The sequence below is a fragment of the Anabrus simplex genome, chromosome 14 (genome assembly GCF_040414725.1).
Source record: "Anabrus simplex isolate iqAnaSimp1 chromosome 14, ASM4041472v1, whole genome shotgun sequence".
Classification (NCBI taxonomy): Eukaryota; Metazoa; Arthropoda; class Insecta; order Orthoptera; family Tettigoniidae; genus Anabrus; species Anabrus simplex.
In genome coordinates this window covers 55951312-55968664 of record NC_090278.1, presented here as the reverse complement: position 1 = coordinate 55968664, position 17353 = coordinate 55951312, and the positions used below count along the sequence as shown (strand labels likewise).

At 37.8% G+C, this 17353-nt stretch overlaps 1 long non-coding RNA gene across 2 annotated transcripts in view; it reads right to left on the bottom strand.

Annotated features, from left to right (window-relative positions):
• Positions 1 to 1519: 1519 nt before the first annotated feature.
• The window catches only part of LOC136885345 (uncharacterized), a 79568-nt gene continuing 63734 nt past the window's right edge, over positions 1520 to 17353 (bottom strand). For both annotated transcript variants that reach the window (XR_011018995.1, XR_011018994.1), the window contains exons 3-4: positions 11318 to 11447; positions 1520 to 1615 (exon numbers count right to left, since the gene is read on the bottom strand). This is a non-coding gene — a long non-coding RNA (uncharacterized lncRNA). The remainder of the gene's footprint in view (positions 1616 to 11317; positions 11448 to 17353) is intronic.

Genomic DNA, 17353 nt, shown 5'->3' with positions numbered 1-17353 from the left:
CTTTTCAGGCGTTTGCTCTATTAACCAGCGTTTCATTATCAGGGTGTGCCTGCATACACCCCAGCGTCAGTGGGTAGAGTCCAACACATCCCACTCTGATGAATGTAGTGTCAGACCTAAGACGAAACGCTGGTTAATAGAGCAAACGCCTGAAAAGCCTTACATCTGATCTGTTTATTTTTTTACTACATTTCTTGCCGCTCTTTGTTGACTTAGTTCTCATACAGGTCAACTCCTGAAAATTTACAGTGATAACGGCAATAACTTCTTTGGAGCAGCTAAAGAAATCAAGGCCTTTCTGCAAAACAACCCTAAAAAACCAACTCTTCACTGAAACTGCAGACATGGGACTGACAGGGCATTTCACCACTCCTGCAACACCACACTATGGTGCAATCTGCGATGCAGCAGTCAAGAGTCTGATATATCTCCTCAGAAGAGTGATGGATTCTTATTGCTTCACCAACAGAGAATAGACCACTCTTACAACACATACTCATGGCCTCACTAAAGTTAAATAATGACCATTTCGACACAACTTACATAACTATATCCTATTTACTTATAGGAGAGCCAATTACTACACTCCCTGATCACGACTGTATTTCCTTTCCCATTACCCAGATGACTATATATTCAGCAGGTAACCCAGAATTTCTGAAACAGATCATCAATTGAATATCTCAATAAATGGGCAATGAAATACCCCATAGGCACATAGTCACACTGAAGGAAGACGACACACATGCTATGCAGTGGACGATGGTAATGATGAAATGTGTATACTAGTGGTGGCGGATTAATTCATGTAACAAAAGTTCAGGTGAGTAACAGTGAACATACGAGGCCTTTTCACAAACATTGTCCCTTACAAAGTATGAAACAGAAAGACAAGATCACTTTTGAAGGGCCTGTTAATCTCTTGCAAGTTTAAGTAATATTATAAGTCACAACAGACTAATACCACAACAGACCACATTACGAAGAATAAGAATGTTTTTCACTTCGCAAAAGATGCAACAATGTGTGTAGTATATAAGTGAACACTCACAGTAAGGAAGCATAATATCTGCAACTTGTATACACAAACAATTGTATTATCTAGAAATAAATAATTAATATAATCAATAAGATTACAAAGGTGTTTCATTTGGAAGCAACGAGTAAAATACCCAGGAACAGTAACAAGAGAATGCATCTTATAGCAACTCTGTGTTCGAAAATATTTACGAAGTCAAAAGTATTAGTAGCAGTGATACCAGCCCCCAAATGATATACAGTAGAGGTCTCTGGAGCAATCTTAACTGCTACACAATACATAACACAAGATTGCAGAACAACTTGAAGGAAAAGTGAAAATTAGGTAAAAAACAGTGAATTGCAGGAAAAGCTGTATTTTTTGTAGGACTATCAATTGTACTGTATGCATGAAAATGAAGGGTCAACAACTGATATCTGTTGAGGCATTTTATAACTATTCTCATTACCTGATGATGACTTATCAAAATATGTACATTACCTGAAGCGAGTTTTCATGTGTTGGTCCTGGCTCTGTTAACTCTGATTTAACTTCTTCTTTCAGGGGTATCAATTCTGATGAGGTTTCAATATCTTCCTGTGGAAAATAATATATATTATGAATGCACATAAAACACATCTTCAAATATTGTCATCAACAAAAGAGCATGCAGTTACTTTTGAAATTTCACTATTGTATAAGGAAGATTTCTACCAGCAGAGGAGTGTTAAAACCAAAGGTTGTACTGAGAATGGTGTTACTATCCTCCTTCACACCTAATGTCAGAGAAAGGATGAGACTGAGAACCAAATATAAAGTGAGAAACATTTTCTAGCTATATCAGAAGATAACCTACCAGAGATGGAATTGGCACCACCTCGCACAGAATTTTGGAAGGAAGCTGCCTAACTGTTTCATATGTCCAATTATATCAAACAAATCATAGAGGTTGTTTGAACACTTCCAATTATTAAGACTGTTCTAAATATTTTGCCATATAATGAAAAATATGAATAAAGTTTGTTTAAAGACATTAAAATCTCTTGAAATATTTTAATCACATTCTCTACTCTGCTTTTGTAGAGCTCGCAGGGGCTACATACTGCACTGTGACAGTTCTGTTTCAAACAGAATATTTCAATGCTTCCAAATATAAAAATTAATAAATGAACATGAATGAAGCAAGCTTATCACAGGCATATATGAGGGAAGGGTGTGATGTACGTCAAACACACAGCAACTATAAATGAAAAGTTTTACTACTACAAGGATGTTATGTGGTGTGCTGTAATGAACTCTGGGGGTGAGAACACCATCAGTGGTAAACCATCAGTGTTGGAAAGTACATCTGCTTTTCAGAAGCTCTTTCGTGATCTACTACAAGGCCTTAAAATTTCTCACCTGGACTCATAAAACCTCACTGGCACTAAAGGGGTGCGAGAGGGACTGTGATCAATAGAAGTTAATTTACCAATAAAAATATAGAAGAAAGAAAGAAAGAAAGTGAAGAGTAGCCAAACTAAGGAAAGGAAGAAAAAAAGATGCACAAAACGGAGAGCTGGTTAAGAATGAAGCCATACTTTCCGTTGTAGACTTAATTAAATCTAACATAAAAACTTTGAAGTCTGTCAAGCACACAAACTTTATAACATAAATTGTAACACTATAAATATACTTGTTAAAAATACACACTCTTACACATAGAATGACGTGTATTGTTCTACAGGAACATCCTCAGATTCTATCAAATCACTTAAGACATGTACATATATGTACAGCATTGTTTAATTTGCACATAATGTCAGTGATAGAGAGGTTAGTGATAATATGAACCAGTATTAACAAATAATATTTTTACAAATATTAATATAACAAAAAACTTCTGTATTATCTAGACTGCCAATGCTAAGTCACTTGTCACCAAATACTCTGTCAGGACTGTGACCCTGTAGAGGCAAATGCAAAGTTTTGGGTATAGCATACTGCTCGCAGAGAGGGGAGGGGAAGCTTAGGAGGGGTGTGTGGAGCATTGTGGATGCCTCATGTTGGATATTAAAATCTAGTATTGTCTCCATCAAATCTGGTCAATAAAAAGCTTAAAGTTCCAAGCCAGCCTTAAGAAATTTTATTATTTGTGAAGGGCTGGATTCTGTCATCAGCGAGCTGTTTTCCGTGTGCATAAGCTGGATTTTACCAGTTCTGAGCATTGCAAGTATTGATCTGATGTTCGATCAAGAGAAAGGGGGAGCCCCTGTGACCAACAGGTTTCCCGAGGCCAGCAGCGCGCATACAGAGCGAGCACGTACATTCTACAGAATTCTAGAATAGACACAGCCAATAAAAGGAGATACTGGTGAAACAATAATCGTCATTCAAAGCGACACAACCCCGAGCCAGAAATTATACGACTTCGTGTGCACATTAAAACACTCTCTTACATACTTACTTTTTTGTCGCCTGGCCAGGTGAATGCATCATGAAGTACATCGTACTTGTCTTAAATTTCATGACAGCAGCCTACTCTCATACTTGAGACATTAGTTATTGAGAATTGAACATTACCGGATGGTAATCCGAATTTAAAGACACAAGTTAAGTGCGCTAATAGAATTTCAACTGGATTGTGCACATTTTAATGCCTGTTGTATTAGTTACAGCTTAACTCGCATGTGATGAAGACCCAGCTCAACGGATATCGTCGCCAACCACAAGATGGATCCTGTGTTATCAAGAAATACATCATTCTCACCATGGGACGTCAACTGCCGTGTCACCATGAATTGCTAAGTATGTAAGGTGATACTGGCATGGAGAAGTTAAACGAGGTGGAGGTGTCAAAATGGTGAAGACATCAACCAGGAATTGAACAGCATCTAACGTTTAAGTATCCATTTATTGTACAATATCTTTCTTATCTGCGTAGAACTAAATGATCTTTCTTCTCTAGTTAGTAGTTCTGTTAGTATTTGCTGTATTTAGAGTTATAATTTCCATTCTTAAAGGTGGCAAGGTAGACAAGTTACCTGAGTGATCAAAGGTTTTGAACTCTATTAGAGTAGCTTACTGTAGTTGTTCTTTTGAATGGATTCTGAATTGCAGGTCTACATCTAAAAATAATTGACCTCACATTAAAATTTGTCTTGAATTACATGTGATACTTGAGATACTGTGAAATGGAACTGTTTGTGATTTCAATGATTAGAGTTCGTTTTGAGTTTCATCTATATATCACCCTATAATTCTTTAGGATTGTGTCATCCATTTTCAAGATAATTTCAAGATTGCTGATAGATTTAATAAATCATTGATAATAATAATAATAATATTGAAATTTAAGTATGAGATCTGGTTAAACAGTGACTTAATATCGTGAGCCATAAACAGTGTTAGATTATTCTGGAGTGAGATGTTTAATGTGCTCTATCAGTGAATGTGCCCGGAATATTGGTGATCCCAAGGGATATAATTATTATAATTCTGTAGCTTGTGTCTTTGGAACACAGTGAGTTAGTATAATTTGGAGCACGTGTTGGATACATGTCTTATGTGTTGGAATTAATAATAATTAATTGAGGCTCATGGACCCTGTGTTGGTAACCTGAGATGACCCACTTGTTGGTGATGATTACTTATTTCTATCAAATCTTCAAATAATATTCTGAAACTAGGATAGATTGTCGTCGTTCTTAAATAATTTACTCAATAAAAGTGATAACTCTAATTCGATCAGAGATCATAGGCTAAGTCGAGTGTGTTATCAGACTTGACTCTACTGACCCATCCGTATGAAAAAATAATGAACTGATAAAACTACGCCCAGGATTTGCATGTAATAATGTACATAAAAATTTGTGTTGCCCTTGTGTGAATGATATGAATGAATGGAGTAGTTAGCAATATTTTCAGATGTTCATTTTTCACAATGTTTTAATCTAGTCATGAGTTTACCGCGATGACTCAGGTTATTGCTGCATTGTTTTTGTCAAAGTGTTGGTTCAATGGAAGTGCTTACGGAAATATTACTGAGATTATAACAACGTAAAGACTAGATTTAGATTTCTTTTCTTTTAAATTTGATTCAGATGAGAGATCATGCAGTCAGAAAAAAGCAAAGGCAAACATTTCAAATACTGAGCGGATAAAAATTAATTTGTACCAGATTGCATATCTAAAAAGTAAATCAAGGGGGAAATAATTAATAATAATGAATTAATTAATTTGATTACCAGATGAGTCATGACTGAATTAAGAATTTAATAGGTGGAATACATTAGCTTACGTGAACACGATTATTGAATGGAAACTGTAATGAAATAATTTGATGGCAATTAACAGCAATGTTAATAATATAATAATGCTATTTGTTTTACGTCCCATTAACTACTCTTTTACAGTTTTTGGAGCCGCCGAGGTGCTGGAATTTAGTCCCACAGTTCTTTTACGTGCCAGTAAATCTATTGACACGAGGTTGACGTATTTGAGCACCTTCAAATACCACCGGACTGAGCCACTATCGAACCTGCCAAGTTGGGGTCAGAAGGCCAGCGCCTCAACCGCCTGAGCCACTCAGCCCGGCAACAGCGATGTTAATTAATTGTGCCATTGAAATAAGACTCACGATTGATAGGAGGATTTTCATGAATTGCACAAACTAGTGTTACATACCTTGGAATAATGTAAAAAATTATTAATTTAGATTTCAATCAGAGAGTTACCACGTGGACAAGTGGGATTTTTGTGTTAATTTTCGCTATTGTGATAACGGGAGAAGGTTAGATGCCAGTTGATTTGCAAATGTTACTGTAAATTGGGAGAGGCTGTCACATTTTTTTAATCAATTTTTGAAGCTGATGAAGACCTAATTGGAATTTGTTATATTTCAGAGCCCAACCTTCGTCTACATCAATGAATTTTGTACACTCACTCCTGGAGGAAATTCAACAACATGAAGTAACAATTTAAATTTTGTCACAGCTAGAATATTGTTGTGTTCTTCCGCAAATGCTTATATTGAACAAATATCAGAAATGTGGTTTTAATTATTTTTTTGCCTGGTCGCCAATCCTATTCCCATCAATGGCTCTAAACTTCGGTCAAATACTTTAATACACCAATACCGGACAGCTGTATCTTAACAGCATTGAGTGGAGTGCGAACAGCGACGGTGGTGACATCTAGCGTGTTGGTGTGAACTGCGTACTTGTCTGTGCTACAGCTGAGAGGAATGCACTACACTCATTGGAAATATTTTTGTTAAAATAATTGAATAACCATAGTAATTAAGAATGAAATTTTAAAATATAAATTCCTCCTCCATAAACCTCCAAACGAGCAGTATGTTAGCCGTGCCTTTTGCTATGTCTTAAAAATTATAAAGCAGAATTTGTCTGAGGATCCACCCAGCCTCTGGGGAAATATTTAATAACTACACTCTCCTCTTCTTTCTAATCTTTTCTCAATTACCTAGCGCAGGATTTTGTATGGACTTAGCCTAGTTTTCCGGCCGGATGCCTTTCATAACAGCAATCATATTTGGAGGGATATATACCGTACTCACTAGTGTTTTTGTGGTTGTTTTTTGCATGATGTGTTGTATATACTTGAAGATGCGTATGAATACGAACACAAACCCGTAGCCCTTGATCTACAGGAATTAACAGACGCGATTAAAATCTCCGACTTAGCCCGGAATCGTACCAGGGCCCTCTGAACCGAAGGTCATTACGCTGACCATTCCGTGGTGGTGATTATTTTAAAAGGAAGCAAAACTGGCCAGCAATCCCCTATTAACACTAATCAGAATGGAAATGGGCCGGCCCCGTGGTGTAGGGGTAGCGTGTCTGCCTCTTACGCGCAGGCCCCGGGTTCGATTCCCGGCCAGGTCAGGGATTTTTACCTGGACCCGAGGGCTGGTTCAAGGTCCACTCAGCCTACGTGATTAGAACTGAGGAGCTATCTGACGGTGAGATAGTGGCCCCGGTCTAGAAAGCCAAGAAGATTTGTCGTGCTGACCACACGACACCTCGTAATCTGCAGGCTTTCGGGCTGAGCAACGGTCGCTTGGTAGGCCAAGGCCCTTCAAGGGCTGTCGTGCCAAGGGGCTTGGTTTTAGAAGGGTAATGGAAGAAGTCCAACACTCCATTCATGATTTATTAAGATGTTGGGAAAGAAAAGAAGCTGTAATTAAGAAACAGTAGTTTGGTCCATTATGTTGACTTCTTTCTTCTTCTCCTTCTTCTTCTTCGGTACGGCCGATCTTCCCGAACTCTACAGAGCAACTCAACCTCACGCTGCTATCTCGTTTTTGCCGTTCTTTGAATTTTCTGTTTTACCTCTGAAGACAAAGATACATAATATATAACACATATTGGGGTTACGTGAGTGAACTACGATGTTCCTGACAAAGATGAAGGGTCCAGAATTTCCTAAAGTCTCTTTCACAAATTAGTGCATGAAGAATTACCATATACATGTATTAAATTAATTGGACTGGTGCTCAAGCCTATGCCAATAATGCACTGAAATAATTTTCTTACGCCGGGCTGAGTGGCTCAGACGGTTGATGCGATGGCCTTCTGATCCAATTTGGTAAGTTCGATCCTGGCTCAGTCCGGTGGTATTTGAAGGTGCCCAAATACGTCAGCCTCGTGTAGGTATATTTACTGGCATGTAAAACAATTCCTGCGGGATTATATTCCGGCACTTCGGCGTCTCCAAAAACCGTAAAAGTACATAGTGGGACGTAAAGAAAATTATTATTATTTTCTTACAGTAAAAGAAAAGGTGACTGGGTTCGAAACTCATGGGTTTGAATTTTCGATTTCAAGACTACCCGATAACCATTACGCTACAGACCCACAAGTTTTCGATTGTGAAATTTATGGCACTGTTTAACAATATGGACCCTCAAGCTTGAGTATACTAGATTTGCATATTTGTTAATATTATTGGTTTTACGTCCTACTAACATTTCAGTAGGGTATTTGATTAAATTTCTTAATATAAGGAGCATAGAATGTAACCTCAACACAGATGCGAGGTCATTACTTTTTGTAATACTTGCGGTCCTTATCATTTCTCACGCCCATTATCTTGCTGGGTAATTTTTTCAGCGCATAACACTTTTCTTGGAATATAACTGCAATGTAAGATTATTTAGTGACAAACACTGATACATTATAAACAACACGGCAGTGCGCCAAGAATCATGCAAATGGCAATATGTTTTTGAAGAGTTGGTCACACCAAGCCATGTAGGTAGCAGCACTATCGGCTTTCTCGCTGAAAACAGCAAGCTGTCCGGTATTATCGTATTAAAGTATTTGCTTCGGTCAGCCTTTGAACGAGCGCTCCCACGTGGGATCTCTCATTCAGTGGCTGGGTTAGCCAGGTAAAAAGGGGGCAGTTGAGGGTACCATGGAGAGGAGAGGGAGAAATAGGGTGGAGCGAGTGAAGTGTTATGGAACCTTCTTTCAACACTGGAGAGGGGAGAGAAAGTGATTAACCTACTTCATGTTATAATGTATTTTTACGTAATATGGATAAGGGCAAGTTAATTATTTTACGTAAATAAAGTACGGAATTGAAGTGGAGAATTTAATGAGTAAGTGTTGTCCAGATAGTATGTGAGTAGGGCGGAGAATGGGGAATTCTCTAAGTGTGTATGGTCATTTAGGCTGGTTACATTACCATGTTTTGCAATGTAGGTTATGATTGCTTGCTCTATATTCAAGGATTTACTTTTATCCTTATGTGTAAAATTTTTAGATCTGTGTTGATGTCTGTGAAATGATTTGAACTGTCATGTATATGCTCCCCTAAGGCTGAATGCCGATTATACCTGATCATGTTTTCTGAGTTCTTTACATCTTGTGTGGATATTATGTTAGTTTTACTTACATATATGGCATTGCAGTTCAGAGATTCCTGACATTGAGAAAGGGCTTTCTTTGTTTAGGTTGCACTTGTCTCTGCAGTGTGCTGTTTTTTCTAAAGGCTACTTGTTTCCTGAAAATATCAGCTACTTTTTATGTGTTCTTATTAACGTACCTGAGAACCACACACACAAAGTAGCTAATATTTTCAAGAAACTATGACTAAAAGTAGCCTTTAGAATGAACAACACACAACGGAGACACGTCAGCAAGTGCAACCTAAACAAAAAAGACCCTTTCTCAAAGTCAGGATTCTATGAACTCAAGTGCCCTGAACCTAACTGCAATGCCACGTATACAGATAGGTCAAGCGAACAGTAACTTCCACACAAGCTACAATGAACACAAAAACACAATCAGATATAATCGGCATTCAGCCTTAGGGGAGCACATATACGACACTTCACACCATTTCACAGACAGCAACACAGATCTAAAAATTTAACACATCGAAAAAAAAAAAATCTTTAAATAAAAAGGAAGACATCAAAATTTACATCGCAAAAAATGCTAATGTAACTAACATAAATGAACATACACACTTAAAAAATTCTGCCCTCTTCAGTTAGCTTACACAATATCCGGACAAAACTCACTCATTAAATTTTTTTTATTTTTTTTATTTTCTTTATTTTTTTGCTAGGGGCTTCACGTCGCACCGAACTCATTAAATTAGCAATGATCATAATAATATCCAATAGATATTCACCATTTCAATTCCATACTTTATTTACCTAAAATTATTCATTCGTATTCATCCATATTATATAAAGGTACATTATATCATGAAGGAGGTTATTAGCATTCTCTCCACTCTCCAGTGTTGATAGAATGTTCCACATCACTCCACTCCCTCTGCCCTATTTCATCCTCCCAAATCCAGAGTACAATATATTAGATTTTAACATCCAATAGGAGGCATCCGTTTACGATATTGGCGCACATTTCTATGACATAACTTAGATATCCATATAAGTTTGACACAGAAATATCAAACCTACAGTTCTTGATCAGGAGTGTGTTCACAGGTCAGGTTCAAGGTTGACACAGAACGAAATAAGAAATATCAAAGGTAGAGATCTTGAATAGCAGTTTGCTTGCATCTTTGATATGTTAAGACACCATTCTTTTCTGTATTGCCTGTAACTCAGAACTTGACAAGCACACATCTATTTTTAGCAAGGTTTTCAATGACTCAACATTGATGTTCAGGAATTCACTTTCATGCCAGTATAAATACAGATATGTGTTTGGATAATTCAGCTTCTTCAAATACCTCTAGACCTAATGTGAACACCATTCTCCTACATGAAATTAGCATGTTATCATGTCACCCTCTAAGCTATCAGCCACACATTCAAAAGATTGCAATGGACTGTGTTTACAGCAGCAACAGACAGAGCAAGGAGAGATAATGAAAATATCTTGCTTCTTCTCAAAAATCTTTCACTGCTTCTCCCCCTTCATACGAGTGTTTGCTTTAGACATGCTATACTGACAGTAAACTGCCAAGGCAGAATTTTGCTACGTGCACACCTAACATTAGTAACACTGTAAGTAAGTTAAAATGATGTTAATCTCCCCTGGTTTTTCTTTTGGAGGAAAAATATGTTCACTATGAGAGCCAGGGACAACCAGCCATAACTTAATTCAATCTAGTGCCTACAATTATCCTTGAGTTCAGCATCTACTAGCACTGCAACTGGCTTACATATGATAGGAAATGTTGTCAATTTCACAATAATACCATTATCAAACCATACAGAATAAAAACATAACTACACACTCTCCATAAATTCGTTTCAATAACCAACAGAGGTAATCAATAAACAATACACAGTCATTTGATGAGTACTTAGCACACAAAATGCCCCGATGTCTTGATCTTGAATTACTGCCTGTCACATCTTCTTCACTATCTGTACCTAAGCAAGGTTCCCTTATTATCATGCTCACAACATTAATTCAGCTTTTTGCCACTATCAAACATAGAATGCACTGCCGTCTCCCTAGTAAACGGTAGAGGCCAATTGTCCGTTTGGTGGCCATATTTCAGGGCTTATGCCTCCAGAAACCCTTTACTTGTCCCATGAACAACACTTTTGTCACTAGATGGACCCTTAGATGCACATCAATTCTGTTGTTTGTAGTTCCAAAGAGTTGGCAGCTTTGTATAGCACGCTGTGGTGTACCATTCCCAGACAAAGACACAAAACAGACATACCACGCCTCGATGCCCATGCAGCAAATGGTGACTGCTGTTGTTAATATTGGGGAAACACATAGCATTTTATACCCTGCAAAACTTATTCAGCTATTAAGGGTTAAATTCTTATCTCTATACAGTTATCTGAATGAGACTTACAAGTGATGAATTTGTTGTTCCTTCAAGCCAGGCTGGTTCCTCCTTGATGTTCACTTCCAGGTCCATTTCACACTGCAACTGAAGTAGTTATAAGGTACTGGGGTTGTTGATTACTTGTAATGACCTTACACTGAAACACAGGCCAGAAAAATATAATACCTTATTGCTGTCATTGCTACTTGGGTTATTTGTCAACAAACTAAGCAGCAAGCTCATAATTTTACATGACCGTCAATATTATGATGATACATACATTATCATTATAGACTGTTACGCATTTCAGCGTTCAGTCTGCAAGCCTCTGTGAATTTACTATACATCGTCACAATCCTCTACTGTGTTTGCAACTAGTGCTGTGGCCACAATTCATTCTATAGCTCTTATCTTTTAATCGTTAGAAACTGAGTCTAACCATCATCACCTTGGTCTCCCTCTACTTCTCTTACCCTCCATAACAGAGTCCATTATTCTCCTAGGTAACCTATCCTCCTCCATTCACCTCACACGACCCCAAAACCGAAGCCGGTTTATATGTACACCTTCATCCATCAAGTTCATTCCTCAATTAGCCTTTATCTCCTCATTCTGAGTACCCTCCTGCCATTGTTCCCACCTGTTTGTACCAGCAATCATTCTTGCTACTTTCATGTCTGTTAATTCTAACTTATGAATAAGATAACCTGAGTCCACCCAGCTTTCACTCCCATAAAGCAAAGTTGGTCTGAAAACAGACCGATGTAAAGATAGTTTCGTCTGGGAACTGACTTCCTTCTTACAGAATCCTGTTGATTGCAACTGCGAGCTCTCTGCATTAGCTTTACGACAACTTGATTCAATCTCACTTACTACATTACCATTCTCGGAGAACACACAACCTAAATACATAAAATTATCGACCTATTCTAGCTTTGTGTCACAAATCTGACATGATGATACTGGAAAGACACAAAATTTTGCATGACTGTTATCGTGATCTTACTTATAGGACCTCATGTTTTCTATGACATACTACAATAATAGCTAAGGACCTCCAGTTTTACATGACTTCTAATACAGTGATCACTTCCAGAAGAAATCTAATTTAACATATCTTTTGATATCGAGATCATAGTCAAAGGAACCCTAGTTATACATGACTCCTTCTGTCATATTCACAGCTATATAACATATAGTTTTATATGAAACTGAAGCCACAGCAAGATGACTTGACTTTTTAATAATCCAACGTTAATTGATCATGATTGAAATGCACCGTTCTTTCTGAAAATACAGTGATTACTCCATTTGCATATCACTCTGATCACCCAGGTCCATATCTTGAAATATTCCCACCATTTTTTCCTTTGCACTGCGCTTCAGTGGCTTGAGATTTGTTCTATCAAAATTTTCCTTCTTAGGATCAAATTCTGACAAACCATTCTCCTCTCATCAAGCTAATTCACTATCTCCTTATTGGAGGCATGTTATATTCACCTGATCTTCAACAACTTCCGATAAGACGGCATTTAAAACGCTTCAACTCTGTTTTCATCTGCACCAGTTATTATCCATGTATCACTTACGTACAGTGCCGTACTCTACACTCAGTGTAAACATAATTTTTAAAGTTTTCGGTCAGTTGATTCAAAGAACATAATGGAGAAAAGACGAGAGTTTGGGCAGGATTTAGTGATGATATTTATAGATAATGAGAAGGCATATAACAGGTTACCACGGCAAGTGGTCCTGTGGACATTGATAAAAAGAAGGCAGGGAGGGAGAAGAACTAATTATAAAAGCCATAAAGCCATGGATAAGTAGTAGGAAGACTACGATAGGAAGAACAAACTGATTCAAAGTAGAAACTGGACGTCAACAAAGATGTATTACTGGTTTTACATGAAATTAACAACCTTTTACAGTTCCCAGAGCCAGAATTTATTCCAGAAGACTTTTCTTCCATTCCTGCTAATAGTTTAATGTTGCACTAACAAACTGAAGAGAAAGGGCTAGGATTAGGAAAGTAGATGCATTAATTAACATTAATTAATGAGAAAACGTGGAAACCATGGAAACTATTTTTAGGACTGCCAATCCTGGGATTTACAACCATGCAAACTTACCACCACTCATCCCTGAAGAAGATCTTTTACACACCAATAAATCAGGAAATATCTTATGGAAGAGAGGTAGCCTACTGTTAACTAAAACATCAGAAGCAAATACCAGATAGAGCTGTTGTGGGGTAATGACATGATACAGAAGAATCTCCATAATACAACACTGATATACGTACCAAGAATTGTACAAATGATAAGGTTACAGATAAACCTAACCGGAACAACTCTCAAGATTTCGAAACCTACTACCATCTTTCACAGCCGACAGTGTAAGGAACATTCACAGCGTCACTTTTAAATCCCACACAGAGGTAAATAACTCATCAACACAATAATTAAAATTATGCATTACTGCATGTAGTTTCTTTCTGAAACTATCATCCGCATTTCTTCACCTGCGTAGCTCTTCAGGAAAAATCCTCATTTCACTAAATTTCACTATACAATATATTGTTACAACACACGACCTGCTGGCACTTGCAACGCAAAGGCTACAAGTTTTCAAGAAAGCTTAGTTATTTGCGTGTTCATTTTGCATTTTTAATTAAAAGTAAAATGTAAGAAAATTGAACATATTAAATATTAAAAATATGTCCAATGCTGAAACTGAGAAAGATTAGTACCGGTATTAACTTCTTACGGTTCTCAATTGAGATCTGTAAGTTTGGCAAAAGTAAATTATTGACACTTCAACATTACCGACAATATGTCAGAGGTTGTGGACTCAGAGTAAAATGATAGAAATCACACTATTACTCAGTGAAGAGAATCTGCAACACAATTAACCCGCAGTTACTCGCATGGTGAGCGCGGCGCTCACCTTCGTAGTATATTGCTTCTTGTTGGAATGTTACCTTTGAAAGTCCCTGTACCTTTGTACCAGATTATTATGAAGGGGATGTGTCAGTCATTTTCATTATCTTTGAAAACAAATACCCGCATTTCATTATTAGGCACGACAGTGTATGTTTGGTGAGCGGTGCGCTCAGTAGCGAGGAACTGTGCTACTTATATTTCGCTCATTGTAATAAGTCAGGGTTTGGTTTATGCTTGTGTTTAATGCGAAATGTTTATACTGTGGCTGTTGTTAGACAATATTTACAAGTTATTGTGGCATCCAGTGATCAGATATTTTCGTGGTTGTGTGAAATGAAGAAGGAAAGGTCTTGAACATCGAGACTGATGGTAATGAAACAGATGAGGTTTACGGAAGTGATCATAACTGTGTTTCAGAGTGTCTTCAAGTTCTGGGGAATGACAGGAACTTTCGTTTATAGCAAACTGCGATATCAATGTACATAGCTTGTTTCACGGCTGGATGCCCTTCCTGACCCAGACCTCAGTTGTAGAGCTAATAAAGATGAAATAAATGATGGTGAACGAAGTTGGCTGAATAGGAGGAAGGAATTGGCTGTAGTCTATGAATAGAAACTGCCCCGGTATTTGCCTGGAAGCGTAAACAGAAAACCATTTTCAGGACAGCTAACGGTGGGGATCGAACGCACGCGTCTCCCGAATGTGGAGCTTGCCTCCATAGCCACTCCCCTCGGCCGTGTTCCTAAATAAATAACTATCTCAAATGGACATATTAAAATACCACCATCTTTATATGGACATATTATAGCCTTTAAACATAAAGGTGAGCGCTGCGCTCACCAGCGAGTAACGGCGCACGTAAAGACCTAGCGAGTAACCCCGGGTTAAGGAAATAATCTGTACAACTGGCTAACAAGCGTCTAATATTACCACATACCCGACACTTCGAAACAAAACCTGATATTTTAGTGTAGTTTCTCTTCGAGAACAAATTCGATTTGTACCAGGCAGTACAACGGGCTGAATTTCGGAAACGATGTATTACCAGTGACAACTACTGAGTATACGACGCTTATTGAAATGAGCACTGGGAGCAATGTCCCACTATGCCTGGCCAAAGAGTCTTGTCTTGTCTTGCGGATATTTATTTGGGATTCAATAAATTCTTTCCCATTCACGAGACCATTAATATATTACACTTATATCACAAAAGCACACGATTACATCACTAATGCCCGATTTTAGCATGATCACACGTAGATAGATGCACTTAAAGAAGCAATATTATATCGGGTATAAGTAGGTTCATGGAAGTATTACATTCGGTACTGAGCAGAGACACAAATAACGTAGTAAGCTGGAATAGGAGTAACGTGTTACACTGTACAAGATCGGAAAGTAATAAAAACTTTGATACAGTATCCACTCACCAGGAACATATAGAAGTGCCACCTCACAAACATGTCGGAACAAAACAACTGAAAAACTAGATCATAATTGAAGACATGGATGGAAGAAGGGCTTAAGTCAGGTTGTGTCGTTATTCGGTAAATTGCATATATACATTCCTTGGTGGCTGTTCTAGATACTACCTAAATGGCTTCTCGGTAGTGTCAATAGATGGCGTGTGATGTACTATATTGAGTTGCGCCCTTCTTCCAAATATTGCTCGTGCCCGACTTAAAATACACTCCAATGCTGACTTACGGCGAGCCAGCACTCATCACTCATCAGAAGCGAATCGGCTGACGCAGGAGTAACATAATGTCGGGAGGAGAAACATCTGATATTTCAGCAGATGACAGTGAATATATACCAAGTGAAACCTCAGATGATTCGGATACCAAATCCGAATGTTCTGCCGTTCTCAGTCCAGTGTCATTTGCAACAACACAAACAAAAGGATTTTAGTTTTCAATTCAAAAGTATGTCATATTATGTTACTCTCCTGAAGTAACTGTATCACGAAGCCAGACTTATAATATTACGTTTCATGACAAGTTTCAGTTATTGAAGGATATAAGGTCTGTAGATACTTTGAATGGTATCCCAGTCCCTCATGTAGGTATTGAAGCCGGGAAATTAAAAGATGTTAAGGATTTAGTAAGCTTTATATGCGCAGATGCACGTGCATGGTTTGAAAATATTTTCCAAGGAGCTGAATCTGTGGGAGTAGGAAATTCTCGATATAGTGGCTCCCCTAATAACATGTTCTAACCTGTTAAACTTGTCTACATGTTTCCAACAATGTAAATAACATTGATTTTCAATGAAAATGTTTCTTGAAATTGGAATAAGGGCGTAACTCCAAAATACAAAACAGACAACAAACCACAAAATTTATAAATATTTTTGATGTACATATTATGAAATAATCAAGAATGTAGTTATGTATAATATCCCAGAATTCTGTATTTCTGAGAGAAGTGTTTGATGTTATAATTCTTTAAACTCATTTATCTCAAAAGTGTGTTTTTTGAGTTGCGCCCTTCTTCCATCCATGTCTTCAATTACAATTTGATGTGAGTGTTATCAAGGTATTCGTTTAAAATAGTAATGATCGTAGGCGAAGGTTGGTGCAACAAAACTGAAAGTCGTGTAGGGAAAGGTACTTGAACTTTAAGTAATTTCTGCATTAAAATGGCCTGGTGATGTGCATATTGGGGGCAATGAAGAAACAAGTGGTCACTATCGCCCTGAGATTCTCCGCAGGAACAAGTTGGGTCGTTCGTAATGTGAAATCGAGTTAAATATACTGGGGTTAAGGCATGATTAAAACGTAGTCGGATGATATTGGTAATGTGACGTCGTGTATACGTACCATTTGCAAACCACGGCAGTGTGGGAATACTCGGTTGAATTTGATAGTAATGTTGGCCTTTCGTACGAGCAGATAATCGCCATTGTGTGCACCATGTGTGTTGAGCTGCAGTTTTGATATGTGGAAAGAAGTCGGGAATCGGAACTTTGATTTGTAATATATTCGCGGTATCTGCACTGGCGTCTTTCGCAGCTATATCGGCCATATCGTTACCTACGTGCCGATTATGCCCTTTAATCCATATTAGCGTTATAATAAAACCGGATGTTTCAAGTCGAAATAGAAGAGACTTAACTTCGT